The 17,990-nt window shown below is 36.7% G+C and overlaps 1 protein-coding gene, 1 long non-coding RNA gene and 2 other non-coding genes across 10 annotated transcripts in view; 2 read left to right on the forward strand and 2 right to left on the reverse strand.

Moving 5' to 3' along the window:
* Positions 1-17,990, reverse strand: part of LOC105450339 — a 250,151-nt gene that overhangs the window by 134,349 nt on the left and 97,812 nt on the right. The gene's annotated exons all lie outside the window — the stretch shown is intronic.
* Positions 12,345-17,929, reverse strand: LOC105450342. Its single transcript, XR_974452.1, has 3 exons — positions 17,786-17,929; positions 14,902-15,021; positions 12,345-12,793 (listed from the first exon to the last, which is right to left on the reverse strand). It is a non-coding gene; the product is annotated as an uncharacterized LOC105450342 (long non-coding RNA).
* Positions 14,341-14,414, forward strand: Trnan-guu. Its single transcript has one exon. It is a non-coding gene; the product is annotated as a tRNA-Asn (tRNA).
* On the forward strand, positions 16,412-16,485 carry Trnan-guu. The gene has a single exon. It is a non-coding gene; the product is annotated as a tRNA-Asn (tRNA).

A 17,990-nucleotide genomic window follows, 5' to 3' on the forward strand; every position in this document is an offset into this window, starting at 1 on the left:
TTATACCACGCGGCGCTTGAAGATGGTCTCTATCATACTGCGCACAGAAGAGTTCGTTAGTTAAATGAAAAAAAAAAAAAAAGAAATTTATATATATATAAATATATAGAGAGAGATAAATATATATATATATTGTAAATGTGGTTGTAATCATATTACTGTTATCGATATCAATATATGTCCTTGATTTGGATAATTTATTTATTGCAGCGAAAGGAAATGTATAATTATTGTATTTCGCGGAAAGATGAATAGTGAAATATATATTACGCACGAAAAATTATATATATATATTATATATTTATATACGACATTATCGTAAATGCCGGTGACGTTTTTTGTACGAGAAAAGTCCTAAAAAATATATATATTCGGCCGAGAGTTACGGCCGTGTGCGCGCATATTGATTACAATTAACTTGCGATTCCTACTTATGGAAGTGAATCTTATATCGTAAGATCCGGGTGGTACGGTCGTGGCTGACGTGATTTATTGAAATAAATATATCGCCGTTCGATCGGGTCGCAGCGACGTGCGATGTACGGTACACACGGTACGCACCGATGTTTTGGTCCCGTGTGTCGTACAGCCACGCATCTGCCTCGATTAATCACACTATCGAAACGCGTTGGTTACATATTTTAGATAATACTTATTATCATTATCATTATTACAATTCTTATTATAATTACTACTCTATTGCTATTATTATTATTGTATTTGGCAGGGTTACGACATTAAAACTGAAAAAAAACCATGTCATACACGTCTACTTATATTTCCACAATCAGATTCCCCATTCATAATAATTTATTTAATATTTAATATTTATTTAATATTTATTTAATATTTATTTAATATTATTAAATTTTTATATTTATTACTATAATTCAAATTTTTATATATTAAATTTAATTCGCGAAAGTGAATTCACATCAATTGATTCTTTCGATCTAATATTTTTAATCTTATATCTAATATTATTTGTATCTTAATATTTTTGGAGCCAGCATGTCATCGCGCGGAAATCATGTACGAGTCATCGTAAATCAGCATAATCATAATCGCATCTTCCGGTTGCATCTTCTTTCTGTTTCTTTTATTTTATTTTATTTTTTTGAGCAAATGGATTCTAACGGGTGAAAGACGACAGATAAATTCACGGATGACTAAGCGCTGGAGATGCTTTGTGACAAGCTGGCAGCCACAATGCGATCATTAGGCTATTTTCTACGGAGTGTGTTGGGCCCTAAGGCGCAATATCTCTGCGGTAACCGCGTATTTGTCCCGCACGGCAACGAGCCTTTCTGCACGCTGGCATTCTGCTAAGTTGTAGGTAGTTTCCGTACTAGGTAAGTACAAATCCTACCGTATACATATATATATATGTACACACCACTGCGGGAGAATTTGTAGTTCGAACGGCGGCTATAACCGAGGCCATAACTTAAGCGGAATACCGCCGCTGTGCTGATCCCAGGTCTACGGCGGAATTCTCTCGAGTCGAGGCGCAATCCTGGATATCAGCCATGACGACATGACAAGTCCCCTCGTCGTGGAGACTTTCCCCAAGAAAGAACTGCGCGAGTGCAGGTTTAGGCGCGCCGATAATATCGCCGGATGATTTAATTCCATCCGCCGTGTCCACGCGCGGATGTTTCTTACAATCTTATCGTCGATGTTTGAAGCTTCAAGTCAGATACGTCGACGGGATATCAACGCGCAACAAGTTATGTAAAGTGAGATAAACGATACTGCGACGAGTCTCTCGGACAAATCGAATCATATCGGCGCGCAGAGAAGCAATATCAATTATTCTCAGTTTCTTACAACAACAAAATTTATTTATAATTATAAATTTTGAAACCGAATCACTATAGATATTATATTGTACAAATTGGAAATAAAGTTGGAATGTGATGGCTTCTTCAGCATTTAAACATTTCTTCTAGATAAAAAGTGATCGTTAAAGATCAATCAATTTATAATATTTATCCGATTCATTTATTCCGTTTCATAAGCGAATTAGAAACTTTTTCTACAAGATATATCTTTTCCTCAGTTTATAATTACGTAAATTTCAATGTGTATAGGCTATGGACTTACTGTGTAATTATTGAATATAAATTTTTTTACGCGGTAAATTGACGTGTAAAATACACGGAATTAAGGTAGAAAAATACACTTCGGAGAGAGAAACGCGCGCGATCAGCGTCTAACGCGTTGTTTTATGAGTTCTATCCGATAGCCGGACAAACGTTACCACTCATTCCGGGTTCCCGGACAATGTTAACAAAACAGAAAACAACAGGTACGCCTATGGAAGTGACCGCAAGAAACTCGTATAGCCGTGGCCATACCGTCCGTATCGCGTCCATGCGTCTTCCGCGTCACTATACGATTGATGATGGCCATTACTATTAGAAAACGGTGTAGTCGCTATAAAGTAGACATTAAATACTTTGCACGTGTACTTTACGCAGGTCTCACAATCCGAAGGATACCTCAGTCTTAAATTTACACGATTTAAACACAATGAGAAAACAGAGGAAATTACTTAAACATCAAACCGTATTAACTACTCTATTTATATTATCAATTTTAAGATTGCATGCGATATGCGCGATTACTGAGTCTTTAATCAGTTAAAAATAAATGTATCGGATATCTCGGTTTTCCGCATAAAATACCTATACAATTGATACAGATTGTTTCGGATAACGAGCTTAGGCAATTTTTTTTTAGCAAATATACGATTGATGCCAATCGTTTTGTTCAATATTCAATGTTACATTTCAGTATCTTCCATTAAACATTTTAACAGGTGTAAACTTTTAAAATTTCCATGAAAAAAATTACGCGGGATACTTTAGTATAGGTATCTTATGTCCATAATTACGGTCTGGTGAACATTATACACATGTGGCATACTAAATCGCGACAGGTTTATTTAAATGAGGCACAGATGCATCTCGCGTGATCGATTCCCGTCGATCCTCGGCGCTAATGAGACATCCACCTGACAGTAATCGCGGCGCGATTTCTTGATGATTATAAATCGACACGTCGCGTCGCATCCTCGCGTAAGAGCGTCAAAGCGGGAGAAAAGCGCGTCGTACGCGCGGCCCCGGGGAGAGACTAGTTTGCCGGCGAATAAGGGTACACCGCGCGTAAAGCCGCGCGATTACCGCCGCGCGGATAAAATATACGTTTGCGTATAACCCGGTACGCGCATCCACTTGAACGTAACGAATGGCTAATGTTGTCCGCGAACGTTATTAATTGCGAGTAGTACTTCGCGCGGGTATATATTTGTCATCATTAGTGGGTGCGAGGTGTATATATATTTGTATATGCGACGCATAATCCGAATCATATATGAAACCACTGCATTAAAGGTGTCAAGTCTACTTATCGTCCTCCTTAGTGTAACCCAGCCACAGTGGGCAAGATAAATTTTGGTTCGTCGGGACGAACGTGGTGTGCGCGTTACACGGTGTCGTTGTATCTGATTTAATAATTAGTCAAGTTAATTTCCTTACATCTCTCTTTCTCCGATAAGATTGTTAAAATCATAGCTATAATTAGTAATATTGCGAAATGACTTTGTTGCTTAAAAAAAAAGAACAGCAATTTGTCCTCTTAAATATTTGGTGTAACGTAACCTTTTAAAATATATGCATAATACATATATCATTTCTGTCAATTTTCTGATAAAATACAGGTAAACTGTGGTTGGATAATATATCTTTATGATTTATATCAATAGGTCGAATGATCAATAAATACTGTATATAAATAAAATTGTTATTTATAATTTTTTTATAAACAAATTCTTTCATTTATGCTTTAATTTCAATTGTTAAGCAAATTTGTATAAACTGCAGGATACAGTAAGCAATTATAACGTTAATAATAAGCCGTATACGCTTGACAACATAATTAGCGAGAGGAAGTGTCCACGTAAAATCAGGAAGCGATCTTATGGAAGGATAATAAATCATATAGAGTATCTTGCGCTTTACAAAATGTCAGGGTCAGAGTTGAGCACGTCGCGGTTATACCGTGGAGTTAATGTGAGGATTTCGTGCTTCTTCGAAGAAAAGAACAATGGACGCGCGGCCCGATCGCACGGCGATGCGCGAACGGGAACGAGGACGAAATCGTCCTTTTTGCGAGCGTCGCGCGTTGCATTATAAATCATAGCTCTCTCGCGGCCGCATACGCGGCCGGCGCGGCGTGCCCGCGCGATCGCACGCATTGAGAACGAAGAGAACGGGATAACGGCGCGGTTACCGCGGTAAAAGTGACGATATAATTTTAGCCGAGCATTAGAAAGTGAATTACGAAAACGTCCGCGGCTCGTAAAAGGGTCCAGCGCTTATTACGTTTAGCGAATTTAATTTTACGCGCCTTAACGCCTTAGCGTGGAAAAAAAAAAGGAGACGCGTATGACGGAAGAGCGGACGGCGATCGCGATTGCGGCACACAAACGGGTTTTCAAACACTGCAGGCTCGCCGTGGAAAGTCCGATTTTTACGGACGTGAGAACGTAATGAGGCACTAATTTAATTATCGGAGGGATTGATGACATTAAAGTATCTTTTATTGATCTCGTAACGTTAAATATCACGCGCTAACCGTTACGAGTGGCAATTAAAACAATTACGCCAATTATAGTAATTACGACGATACCTCATATAGTTTCCGGATGGTTGGAGGGCCTTTAAAAAAAAACACAAACCTGCAATTTTTCAAATGCTTGTGTTATTTCCCATAGGTTCGCAGATATTTCTGTTCGTGATATTTAATGAATCATAAAACGCGCGCGCAATCTATTTTAAAAATATAATTACCTATCCTGATAATGTCAACAATTGACTTTTTTATATCTAATTACGTAATTATGATTATTTAAAAGATCATTTGTAACAAGGTTATCATTAATCGAAGACATTTCGTCAAAGAAACAGTTAATTTTAATTTTATTTTTATTTTATTGCAAAAATATTATATTGAGATATGTAAAGTATGTAAATATATAAAAGGTGAGGCATCAACAATGCTTCTTATCATGTATACATAGTAGGAAATAAAGAGAAAGAGACAATACAAATTAAGCAGCAAGAAATAAAATCATCATTCATTGTATGAGATAACGTTGGCCATCGCGACATTAAAAAAAGATAAAGAAAAGGTAGATTTACTGGAAAAAGATAACATTATGTTAAAATATTGGCAACAGTATACGATAAGGCGGTCCCGAATTTGACGAAACAATGTAGAGAAAAAGATAAGCAATCATGATGATAACGTGTGTCAGGTACACGAATGGAATTCAGAATTAAAATGTAGAAGGTGATGTAGAAATAAAGAAATGTTAGAGCGAAGAAGATATATGAGGCAGAGTATAAATGGAAGATAAAAAGCGCTGTCGAATTTTTAACAAGCCAAAGTTTTAAGTACTCTCTAAAAGTAAATCAGTGAAATTGTCACTGATTTTCAATGCAGGCATATCATTTTCCAGTGGCTAATTATACTTAGAACTGTAATAAACAGTGAGTATTTCAATGTTCTTTTAGTGATAATATATAGAACAGTAAATATCATTGAAAGACAGTGAGTGTCAAATAGTTTTGAGCTGAACTGAAATTTTCTATCTTTCAATGGTACTCACTGTTTGAATCAGTATATATTATCAGAACTGAAAGAACATTGAAATACTCACTGATTATCAACACACACACACAGTTCTAAGTATGCCACTGGAAAATGATATACACTGAAAATCATTGATGATTCTACTGATTTACTTTTAAAGAGTATGTGTATACTAATTCTGTGATAGTCAATAAGAAAATAAGAATCAAATGCTCGCAAATGACTTACGAGCAATTTATAGTAATTCGTTTTGTTTTAATCACGCGTGCGCAATATAAACACAAACAAATCCGGGCAATTTCAAGATTTCACAAAACCTAAACTGACGTGTCAATTCGATACGCATTTAAATAGTTAGACGTTAATGAAACACTGCACACGTATGCGCGATAATCTGATGTAACATCGCGTACGTGTACATACATTGTGTCGTTATTTTCTAAATTTTATTTAAGTATGCATTATACGTTCAAGCGTACCTTACCCTCATGGGCCTCGTGACGTAGTCCGGTCTAATATACGTGAGAAAAAAAGACAGGAGGAACCATGTAAAGAAAGCAAATGGTCACAGCAAACGTCAAAGTCATGAGTCTGCACTCGTTTCTCACATTAAGATCATGTATTTTTATGTATTAAATTAATTTTGGATCGATCAGCAGTTATTTATATTAAAAATAGAAGCTTTGGTCCGTTATATTGAGCTTCTAACCAATAGAAAAACTTCCCAGATAGTCACATCCGTTAAAAATATGCATTGCAAACTGTGTGCTGCAATGTTAGTAGAACTGGACAACAACCGAGCTACTGATTTTCTAATGTTAGTTCGTATTAAAAAACAAAGAAACCTTGCATTATGATATCATGATGATACACTCCATTCCTGTTGCAATTTTGTCGTGTTATTATGTTGCTAAGAAGTAATGGCAAAAACCGAAGAAGACACAGTGGATAGGAACTTGCACTAATCAAATTTGAGCATGTAAAACAGCATGTAAAGACGATGAAATATACAGAGGCAGCGACATAACGTGTACTTGCATGGTGGATTTGTGGAAATGCAGTGCAAGTCGCGTTGGAAGGAAATAATACATAAAACTGTGAAAGGATTTCCATTTTTTTACAACAAACAGAATTGTCACGTTAAAGCATATACATTAAATCCTGTGCATTAACATCATCATTGGCTGTAGTACAAAAATACAAATAATCAAGAAAATACCTACATGATCATTTTTTTATCTACATACCTACATCATTTTTTAACATATTTTATATTATTATACTGCACTAATTTATAACTCTGTGAATAACACATGTGCTGTTATAGAAGCTTTATGAGTACGATCTACGTAATAGATTCATTAGTTTTTGAAATACTGATTATCACAGTTCTAAGTATGTCACTGGAAAGTGATATTCACTGCAAATCAGTGGTAATTCCATTGATTCACTTTTAGAGAATACAGTGGAGATACGAGATGATCTCTGTTACAATTTCCTATTACAAATTTTTGTTACATCTTTCTCTCTCGGCGTCCTTATAATTTAATGATATTCTTGCGCCTCTGCCCACTTACTCTGCCATTATCATTTAAGTTCAAGCAGCTAGACTGCAGTGAGACAACGGGTCTATTTGCAGAAGGCAGACGTGCATAATAGTATTTGCGTGACGCAGCATTGCGGAAATTGCCATCGCCGCAGCCAGCTGTCATATCGCGCGAGATCTTTACGATACAATTCGATGCAGATTAACAATCTTATAAAATGTTGCAAAGCGGAATTACAAGTGCACGTGAATCCACGCGTAATGAATCGCCCGAGCTACTTGATTAAAGACAGCGGCGATTTAACCGTAGATAACATATTGACTGTAAAGCCTCGCACATTCGTACACCCGTACTAATCGTGCGGGGTATTAGAGGAATATAATTATATATTCCTGAAGAGAAACGTGTGATTTGCAACATGTAGATACTCACTTGGGCTTTCAGTAATTTTGTACGGACGTCGGTAAGTTAAATTCATTGCATTTGGATTTTCTTTCGTGCGCGTATACAATATTTAATAAAACAACTGATTTTTACGCATATTGTTATCGCTACGTTAATGCAATTATCAGTTACAAACACAGTTCATAAATTCATTTATAAAGATATTTAAACTATTACAGACATTAGCGCGAGGAAAATGAAAGATTTCGAATTCAGATTTTAAATCCCCACCCTTACGCTTTCTAGCCTATATTTAATAAGACAACTGATTTTTACGCGTTGTTGTTGCTACGTTAATGCAACTATTAGGCACAAACATAGTTCATAAGCTTATTTATAAAAATATTTAAACTATTACAGACATTCGCGCGACGAAAATGAAAGATTTTGAATTCAGATTTTAAATCCCCACTCTTACGCTTTCTAGCCTATATTTAATAAGACAACTGATTTTTACGCGTTGTTGTCGCTACGTTAATGCAACTATTAGGCACAAACATAGCTCATTTATAAAGATATTTAAACTATTACAGACATTCGCGCGAGGAAAATGAAAGATTTTGAATTCAGATTTTAAATCCCCACTCTTACGCTTTCTAGCCTTTTAATTAATGAATAAGAAAAAAAATGCGGTTCGTTAATTCATAATCTAATGCGTGCGGTGTGATATTGATTAATGGTATAATCAGCGTTAATGGTTTTCATCTCAACGTCCTGAAAAACGTCGCGGAAAGAGAGTCCACTCGACTCTTTCGCCATTTAATATCTCGGCGCAGCATCGTGCGGTACGATGACGGAAAACGTTGCTTCGACAGGCCTCGTGACAAGCAAATAAGTAATTTATTGCGCGCAGCTACCGACGGTACCTGCGAGTTAGACGGTGAATTCCTACCGGCTACCGACCGACGACCCCTATCTACGGTCTCGAAACGGCTTTTCAGGTTTAGGAGCTAGCTCGTGTCACGTTTCCCACGGCGGCGGCCGCGGCCGGCGGTGCCGGTTGCATATATATTGTGCACATGCACACGCAAGAAACCTCCGCCTGTAAAATGCGCCTTACGCGCATTTCGCGGCGCTCTCGAACGCGCTCTCGCACGTTGGGGGTATTGATATTTTTACATCGCGCCGAGGGTCATTATTGCTCGTCCGCGATATTAAGTTTGCATAACGCACCGGCCATTAACGGCTACCGTTCGCAATTAGTGCCGGCGTACGTTAGACTATAACACACACTTTCATATTTAAAAGTTTGCGAAATATTGCACAGAGTAATAGAGTTAAAACTATGTCTGATTATATGATTTTTTTTTAAATATAATGCCAACATTACGTCACTATTATTCCTTGAAAAACATATTGAATTCGAAATACACAAGAAACATTTTCATAAATAAAATAAAGCGTCAATTGACCGGCATTTAATTTATTTGACATCTGATTTCATGTTAGAGAGTAAAATAGAAGTTAGAAACATAATCGTATTACTTTGTAATATAAGAAAATAATTGTCTTTTCGATTGTTTGACATATTTAATACCCTAATATACTCAATAATTGTCAAAATTAAGTAAACTCATTAATTGACTGCGCATTTCTCAGCGGAAAATCATCGCAATGCGTGACTGGGAGATAAAGTTGAGTTTTTGCGACGCGAGCCACGCGTGTCTTCGGGCTCAATCAGAGCTATTATTAAGTCATCGTATACGGTATACGGTATTCGCGGTGAATCGAAAACGGCGGTAAATGATAATTAAATCGGCGATGATATCATCGGCGTTGCGGTAGCCAAGGTCGCTCGACAAATTCAATTGCACAATTATCTGGGAAATCAGTTCAACCGGCGCGACTGCAGCGGCCGGTGTAGAAAGGCGCCCGTGTACGCCACCGTGCCCGCGATTATTACCTTTGCCTTATCCAGTTACTTCGACGGCGCCAAGGTTACGAGAACGTTGCACCTATTCGACGATTTCCCAGGCGCGAGCGCGCGCTCGCTGCGAGCGCGGCAGAAGGAAAAAAAAATTAAGATACACATGCATATACGATGATATATGGTATTGCGAGACGGCGAGGAGGCATCGGGCGTGGAACGATCGTCTCGGAAACGCTCCGATGCCATATTTAGCGGGGAGCTGGAAGGGAAATCGTAAAACCGAGCTACTAATTTCTTACGTTAGAGGATCACCCAGGAAGCGATCACGCGTCACGTCCACTTGCGGGACCGGCGCGAGACATAAATCCAGCCGCTCTTCGTCTCTTCGCTCGATCGCGCAAATGCGCATATATATAATATTCGTGTACATACTCGTAAAAGAGACACACTCGGAATCGCCCGTTCTTCGCAATCGCCCCCGAGTGCCTGTTGGCGAAATCCGCGCGACGATCGCGCGCCGGCACGGCGGATAATCGCGCGCGCGCGCAATTATTGCCTCGCGCCAATCGTCTCACGACGTCGTCGGGAGACGCAGATTATATTTTATCGGCCAATTATGGAGGGACCGCTTTGGGACACACGCACGCACGTGCACGCGCATGCCAGAGGAAACGGGCTACAGTCGACGGCTTCTCATCAAGCCCAATAATCAGGCCGCGAGAGACACGAACGTCGCCGATTTTACGACGCTTTTCCCCGGGTATCCCACGCTCGGGCGACTCCGGCCACGGCTCCGTGCCCGGCAATTACGCGATATCAATTATTATTCGTGCGGCTATTAATGAATTAAAGGCGCTTAATGCCGGTCTCACGTTCATCGCGTATGAATCTCTGAGGGAGAGAGGCTCGGACGTCGGGGCGAGCGCGTCAGTATCTATCCGCGAGCGAGCCGTATATCCCGCAGATTTTATCACCCCTGTCCGATGTATCGGTGAAAAATGCCCGCCTTTTCCTGCAGACGTTCGCTTTATTAATAAGCATCGCCCGCGGTGGGCACGTTTCTCGTCGCTGCGCCGAGAAACTGTTAATGTCAACCGCGTCATCGCGTGCACCGTAATAATATAATTATCACGATTTGATATGCGAATTTGAAATCGCGCTTCCATGAGTTCCAGTCGATCGTTTCATTCTTTCGATCGACTGTAACTTTCGCAAACATAATATCTGTATAAGGATGTCTATTAAAATTTTAATTATTAGAAACGTTTAAATGATGTCTGAAAGAAAATTGACTGCAGAAACAAGAAAAAAAAATTTCAAAAATCATCGTATTTTTTCACGTTTCATGTAATACAATTTCTTGTATATCATTGGATTGCATTTATTAGTGCGAGAGATTTTATTTTTGCCGATGTATCTGTGAACGGACAGGACATCTCACAATCAGAGACGGTTGGAGAGTTCGGTTCATTCTCGCGTTTCTTCTTACGGAGAAGAGGCTCGTATCCGCGCGGTGCAGTATCATTTTATTGGTGGCAGTAAACGCTAATCGTGGTACTTATTTACCTATTTGATGATTCTATCCGGCGAAAGTATAATACGTTTGCCGCCATTATGGAGGGACACCGCACTTATTCGCCGTTAAATGGGCGCGCTCGCGGGCTTATCTTACCGATCGCCCCTCAGCGATAATTAGCTCCTTAATGCACCTCTCACAAAACCAACATGCCCTATCAAATTCCGTACATAATTGCATAATAAACTTATTTGTTTTACTGCCGAAATCGCAGTAAAACAACCGCGCTCTGAACAGAAAATTTTAACTGCCCAAGTCTGGCATTGTTGAATTCATGATATTATACTTAAAAAAAATTTTTTTCTAAAAATTTTTCTTGCTTTCAAAAAACGATCCGCCGTATCAATCTTATTATTTTCATAATCGGAAATTTCAACACAGTTTAAACAATAGAAAGACTACACTAGATGTGTACACTACACTAGAAGAACACTAGATGATTAATTAAAAATATAAATGTGTTGTTCTTGCATAATAAGACATCAGTCGAATCTTTTTTTTTTTAAAAACTCAAATGTTTTCGTTGATATTAGGCTGATTTATGTCATTCGAAGTTTCAAACGTTTAAAGCTGTTTACCTATTAACTTAGGTCGATTAGAATAATTGAAACGAATGTTCTTTTTCGCCGCGGTGCAGTTCCTCAATTCGTGCAGTGGACGAGTGGACGTATCCATGCACGCGCCATCAAATCGCTCAATCTAACGGCCTACCTAGCCCGTTTTTAACGAGATATTTCCGTATTGTCGTGCGCACACACGCGAAAGCGCGCCTCGGTATGCCTTCCCGTCCAGTAGTGTCAGCGCTAAATGGACCATCAGGGTCGCCATAAATCCCGGGGCTATCAGATCAGCGGCAGACTTGACTGTCCCAGATATAACGACGGACCACCGCCCGGCGTAATGGAAGAGCTCTCTGTCGACGCGCGAGAGATACGTTCCAGATCGGATCTGCACGCGCGGACCTGTCCGCGAGGACACGCGGACTCCACCTGACTTCGTCATTAACCCTTTCGCTTTGTTCCCGGCAAAATGGGCACTAAACATCATATAAATTACGTCCGTAAAATGCGCACTTAAATTCTAAGACAGGCTCGCTTCTAATGTTACTCTAACATATATATATATATATATATATGTATAAACAGCGATATACGTATATATATATTTTTTTTTTATAAACAAAGGTCCGATATATACACATATATCAAGCATTTCATAAAAATAATTTAATAATAAAATAAACAGCTTTTATTACTACAACAAATTTTCAATAGCTACTTGGATGTTATACATTATTTAATATTTATTAAAACATGTTATAATCAATGGTTTAATTTAATGGTTTAAATTAATGGCAAAAGCCAGATTTTAATTCGCAATTTTTTCAAATTATTACGCCAACTTATTCCAACTTTTACGGTACGAAATCGAATGTACCTTTAAAAATGTAATAAATACCTTTGAATATATAATATTAATTTCATTGTCTTTGACATAATGTGTCCTAATCATAGCTTTAAACGCGATATTTCTAAATAAGACAATTCGAAGATTCGAAAATTGGAGTGATAACGTATCGGGTTGGTATTTTCCGGTATTTACGTGTTTATCGTCGTAACTTATAGTGATGGTTTTCGGATCGGTAAATCGATAAGTCACATCTCCGTCGCAAAATCTGTCGAGAGGCGCATCTCGCTGAAACAGGTAAAGACCCAAGGAACATTGTTAATTACACGGTCGTGCCGATATCGATGCCGGCTACCGGAGGCGAAGTAACTGGGCCGCACGGCCGCCAGTAAAGATGGCATCGTGCACACTAACGAGTAACAAGTGGCGTGACGTTTCAGTTAGGCTTTACTTCGTCCAGGACTGGCAAGGAGGCGAATATCGGTATGCCACGACGAACTACCTATCGCCTCGCCTGGTCGAAGGCTAATTAACGCGGAGATTCATTATCGACACCTAGCCGCTCGTCCGCGACTACTGTCTTAATTCCAACAAGAGTCTTGGTTCTTTCATTGTTTGTTGCTGCAATTATTGCATAAATTGATTTCTAACTAGAAAAATATGATCCTGTAACTTTCCAAAAGAATAACGCGTTCTATCTCTAGCATAAATGGCAAAAATAAAAAATAATGTTTTTTAAATCACAAATAAGTATTAGAATCTATGACAAAGAAATAATAAATATTTCAACGTTCAAACATTCATAGTTTTAATTTTTTAATAATTCTGTAACTTTCCAAAAAAATAACGCATTCTATCTCTAGCATAAGTGGTAAAACTAAAAAATAATGTTTTTAAATCACAAAAAAGTATAAGAATCTATGACAAAGAAATAACTATTTCAACGTTGAAACATTCATAGTTTTAATTTTTAAATAATCCTTGTGAAAATTAAAAGAATTCTTGAGAATTGTTAAATATCGGATACACATATAATGTAATAATTAACCGAGAATTTTACTCTTTTCATTAAATTTTAAATAGAATTTATTGGAGTTTGAAAATCTAAAATTTTTGAACTTTGTTGCAAATATATATATATCATTAAAAATGTTTTTAGAAATATTTGATTTCAATATTGAAAAAAACATAGGATTCCTTCGAAATACACGTGTGAAGTGCTTCTGCTTCGCAAATCACACTTCTCATTTCGATTCGAAAGTACGAATTAGAATCATCGCGTGCGTCAAATCGACATACGCGAATACGTATCTTACCTTTCACGGTAACTTTCAAGTGCTAATACCACCAGCGTCATTACTCCAATGTACACAATAACGCTTTCGCTATGCAAAGTAGAAATTTGTACGAGGCGCAAGTGGCAATTGACTACTTGTGATCGGCTGCGCGTGCTTTGCATACGTGCGCATGAGTGCTCCGCGCCCGTCGAGTTAGTTACGCTTAAATGCAAATTGATGTTTTAATCGATCGGTGCCTCGCGATTGTACGTACAATAGGCTTGTCCACTTCGATTTATCGACGCCGAATATCTTATGAAATAACGTCTCTTTTAAAGCTTAAGCGTCTGTATGAAAATAAGTAAGTCTGTATGAAAATCTATTCTTTTGAATTTTCTTCTCGTGAAGCAAGAGAAAATATTTTTGATAATCGAAAAGGTATCGATGCTAAGCTATACTTCATCCTACTCAAGAGCTAAATTTTTTCTATACATATCTTTGTTTTTTATTGCATGTATGTATATATTTTTGTACTGTAAGGTGACCCAGAATTCAAGTGCCTCCGTGGCGCAATGGGCTAGCGCGTTCGGCTGTTAACCGAAAGGTTGGTGGTTCGAGCCCACCCGGGGGCGTTTTTTTTAAATTAAATTATCGTCGTAAGATACGCGTGAAATAGGTCAATGAACCTAATCATTACAATCCATAACGTTATAGTTACCATGTAAGTAGGTCTTTTTCCTGTATTTATTGTTATCGAGTTAGCGAAAGAGGTTTGTCTAAAGATGAGTAAGTTACATAATTAGATAACGTTAAAGAATTATTTTTCTGTGCTTGGAAATAATTATACTTTTGCAATAAACCATGAAAAATACAAGACGTGAGTTTCATATTGAAACTCTTCATTTGTACATTAAATATTCAAAATAATAACACTAATTTTCGTATGATTCTCGAGATGATAATAATGAAATTTATGTCGAGTACGTTCGTTAACGTTCTTTGTCGAGATCGCGATTTAATTTCTTTTGTGCAACAATGGTGGTCATTACGCCGCCCGTAAAATTATGGGAATTGCTCTCAGCACTGAATTAAAGTATAACAGTACAGGGTGACGCCCACCTGACATCGAAACTGAAGCTTATGTCCCGGAGCTGATCATCAAACTCGTCGCAGTACATTTGACACGATCGTGACTGCCATTCAAGCGGTAGTAGCTTTCAACTCACGCAGTTTTGTTAGCTTGAAAGATTAGAATGGACAGTGTCAACCCATTTTTGAAGTAGAAAAGTATTTAAACAAGACTTGATTTATAATTTCAACTTGAAAAATTGATAAGAAAATATAAATATCATACATGTGCATTATATACACAGAGAGAATTTTTTTTTAATTTACCCTGCAAATCATGTTAATTGTGGGACAATATAGTATTTAGGAAAATTTTACTGTGGACTACAATAAATTTGACAGTAGTAAAATACAGTAAAATTTATTGTAGTACACAGTAAAATAAGTAAAATTTGCCTAAATACTATATTGTCCCACAATTAACATGATTTGCAGGGTAAATTTAAAAAAAAATTCTCTCCGTGTACCTATTTAGTGCCTCACGATATTAATAATATTATTGCATAATTTTTTATAAAGATGCAATAACTTTTTATATCTTCTTGTAGTTCTTCACTATCATTTAACAATTATTACGCGATGATATTTCCTGCTCTCATTTTTTACATTATACTTATTTCTCGCATTGTTAACTTTATTCTTCATAATATTAACAATTATTTATTTATTATGTATAACATAACTAAATCTCTTAAAAAATAATCTTTAGCAATAGTTTATTATGCTACATAAATAAATAAATCTTTGCAACAGTTTATTATGCTACATAAATAAATAAATCTTACAGTTAGACATTCTGACATCTACTTTAATCGGAATGTTTTTTAACTAATCTTTATTAATTGTTATAATACCTATTTTAGTTCACTTAATTATTACTTAATTTATTATTATTATTATTATTATAACATTAATGAGAGATTATTAATATGTCAAATTTTGTCAAATTGGTAAAATTAACATTTTTTAATAATATCTCATGTAACATTACAAATGGCACAAAATTACTCCTCAAAGTATAGAACCCATCAAGCAAAGATGCAACGGTTGTTGCCTATTCATAGGCTCCGACCTTAATGCGATTACAAATTGGTGTTTTTATACGAAAAGAGATGCGAGATAAATACAATATGACGCAATAAATTAACTATACTGTTCTGTTTGGATACATCTATTTATTAATATTCCATGATCCAAAATGTAGTTTATCTATTTATTAATATTCCATTCAAAAAACTTTTCTCTAGTACTTGACGACTTTGTCTGTTAATATAAATTAAGGTTTGTGTTTCTTCTGTAAAAATTTTTATTTTTTAATTTTTTTATTTAAAAGCTTTGCAATCATATTGACCCAAACGATATGATCGTGTAGTAAAACTTGGATTGAACAGCAAGGTTAAAGAGAGATCATTGATAAATATTTTTTAAATAAACATGAGTGTAGACTATCGTTGTCTTATCTTCAAGATAAGGACCCAGAAATTTGACCCAGAATTCAAGTGCCTCCGTGGCGCAATGGGCTAGCGCGTTCGGCTGTTAACCGAAAGGTTGGTGGTTCGAGCCCACCCGGGGGCGTCTTTTTTGCATTAAATTTTATTGCAAGATAGAAATAGGCCAATAAACTTACAATTAATCATTACGTTCCATAACTTAGTTACCACATAAGTATAAGATATTTTTCCTATCTTAATTATATTATACAATCTATAATCTGTAATAACCAGAGAACCGTTAAGGGTAGTTTACAATGGGAATAATATAGTGTAGTAAATCCTAAGAAATTGACCAATCACAGTTGAATACGAGGAGAATAATCGAATATGGTTGATCAATTTCTTGTGACTTAAGGTTTATTACATCCACCGACGAGATACTGTAAAGATCATCAACCCTGGATAAATTCTCGTGCCGATCAAAGGGTCCGAAGAGCCCGGAGGTAATTGCAGAGTGTCGATGTTATCGACTTTTGACATAAATTTGCGATTAATAACATAAATATTTAAATAATACATTATTAAAATCATAATTATTATTATATAAATGCTTTATAAACAAGTACGAATACTTATGTTGCTATAATATTATATACATATATTGCATAATATTATATATATCGCAAAGTAACAATTTTTTTTCTACTGTTATCGTCTCTCTGAATAAAATACGGATGGTAACTATAAAAATGCAGTTTTAAATAAAATTAACTATTAGCAAGATGTAATACAGGTAAAATACAATGTACAGGTCGCGGTTGCGACACTTTTTTTATAGGTTTCTAATATATATTTAATATAAATAATATATATTTTATAGGTAACTAATATTTTGCAAATGCGAATCACGATGTACTATATCTTTAGTCTAAAGACAGTATAACACCAATCGTGATTCGCATTTGCAAGATATTAGTGCGTTTTGAAACCTATAAAAAAAAAGTGTCGCAACCGCGATCTGTCCACGATGAATGTACATGTTTAAAAAACATTGGTCTAATAATAAATCATAAAATTGACTAATTGTTTAAATTTTAGCAATTTACTAAACAGCCACGTTAACTCCTGTAAAGAATGTCGGTCTTTAATTAATATATATATAGTATCTCGTCGGTGCTACATCTATTGTAGATCGGGACTTATTCCCATTGTAGGTGGCCCTTAAGTCAGTCATAAAACCGTCCAGAATCGATGCCGGAGATTCGTTTATTCACGCAGCACAATAAACATAATGCAAGACAACGAGAAGATTCTTTCTGATTTCAGATATGATTCCGAGATTCAGTTATGCCATAATTCGATGCAGTTTAACAAACTCTAGCTGTGTTTTTGTTCTCACGCAGGATTAATATATAAGAAATATTTATTATGTTTCAATATACCTTAGTTTCCTTAACAAAAATGCGTTAAGTTTTGATTATAATTATGTCGCTGATATCAAATTATCGCACCGAATATTCCTCTTCGTGTGCACGTGAACTCTCCCACTCGTTGAATACGACTCGTCGCCTCGCCATTACGATTCGCCATATATCGATGCGTCGCTCGATATTCGATATATCGATATATCGTTGCACACGTCGGCCG

This window comes from Wasmannia auropunctata, unplaced genomic scaffold (genome assembly GCF_000956235.1).
Source record: "Wasmannia auropunctata unplaced genomic scaffold, wasmannia.A_1.0 LD336063.1, whole genome shotgun sequence".
Lineage (NCBI taxonomy): Eukaryota > Metazoa > Arthropoda > Insecta > Hymenoptera > Formicidae > Wasmannia > Wasmannia auropunctata.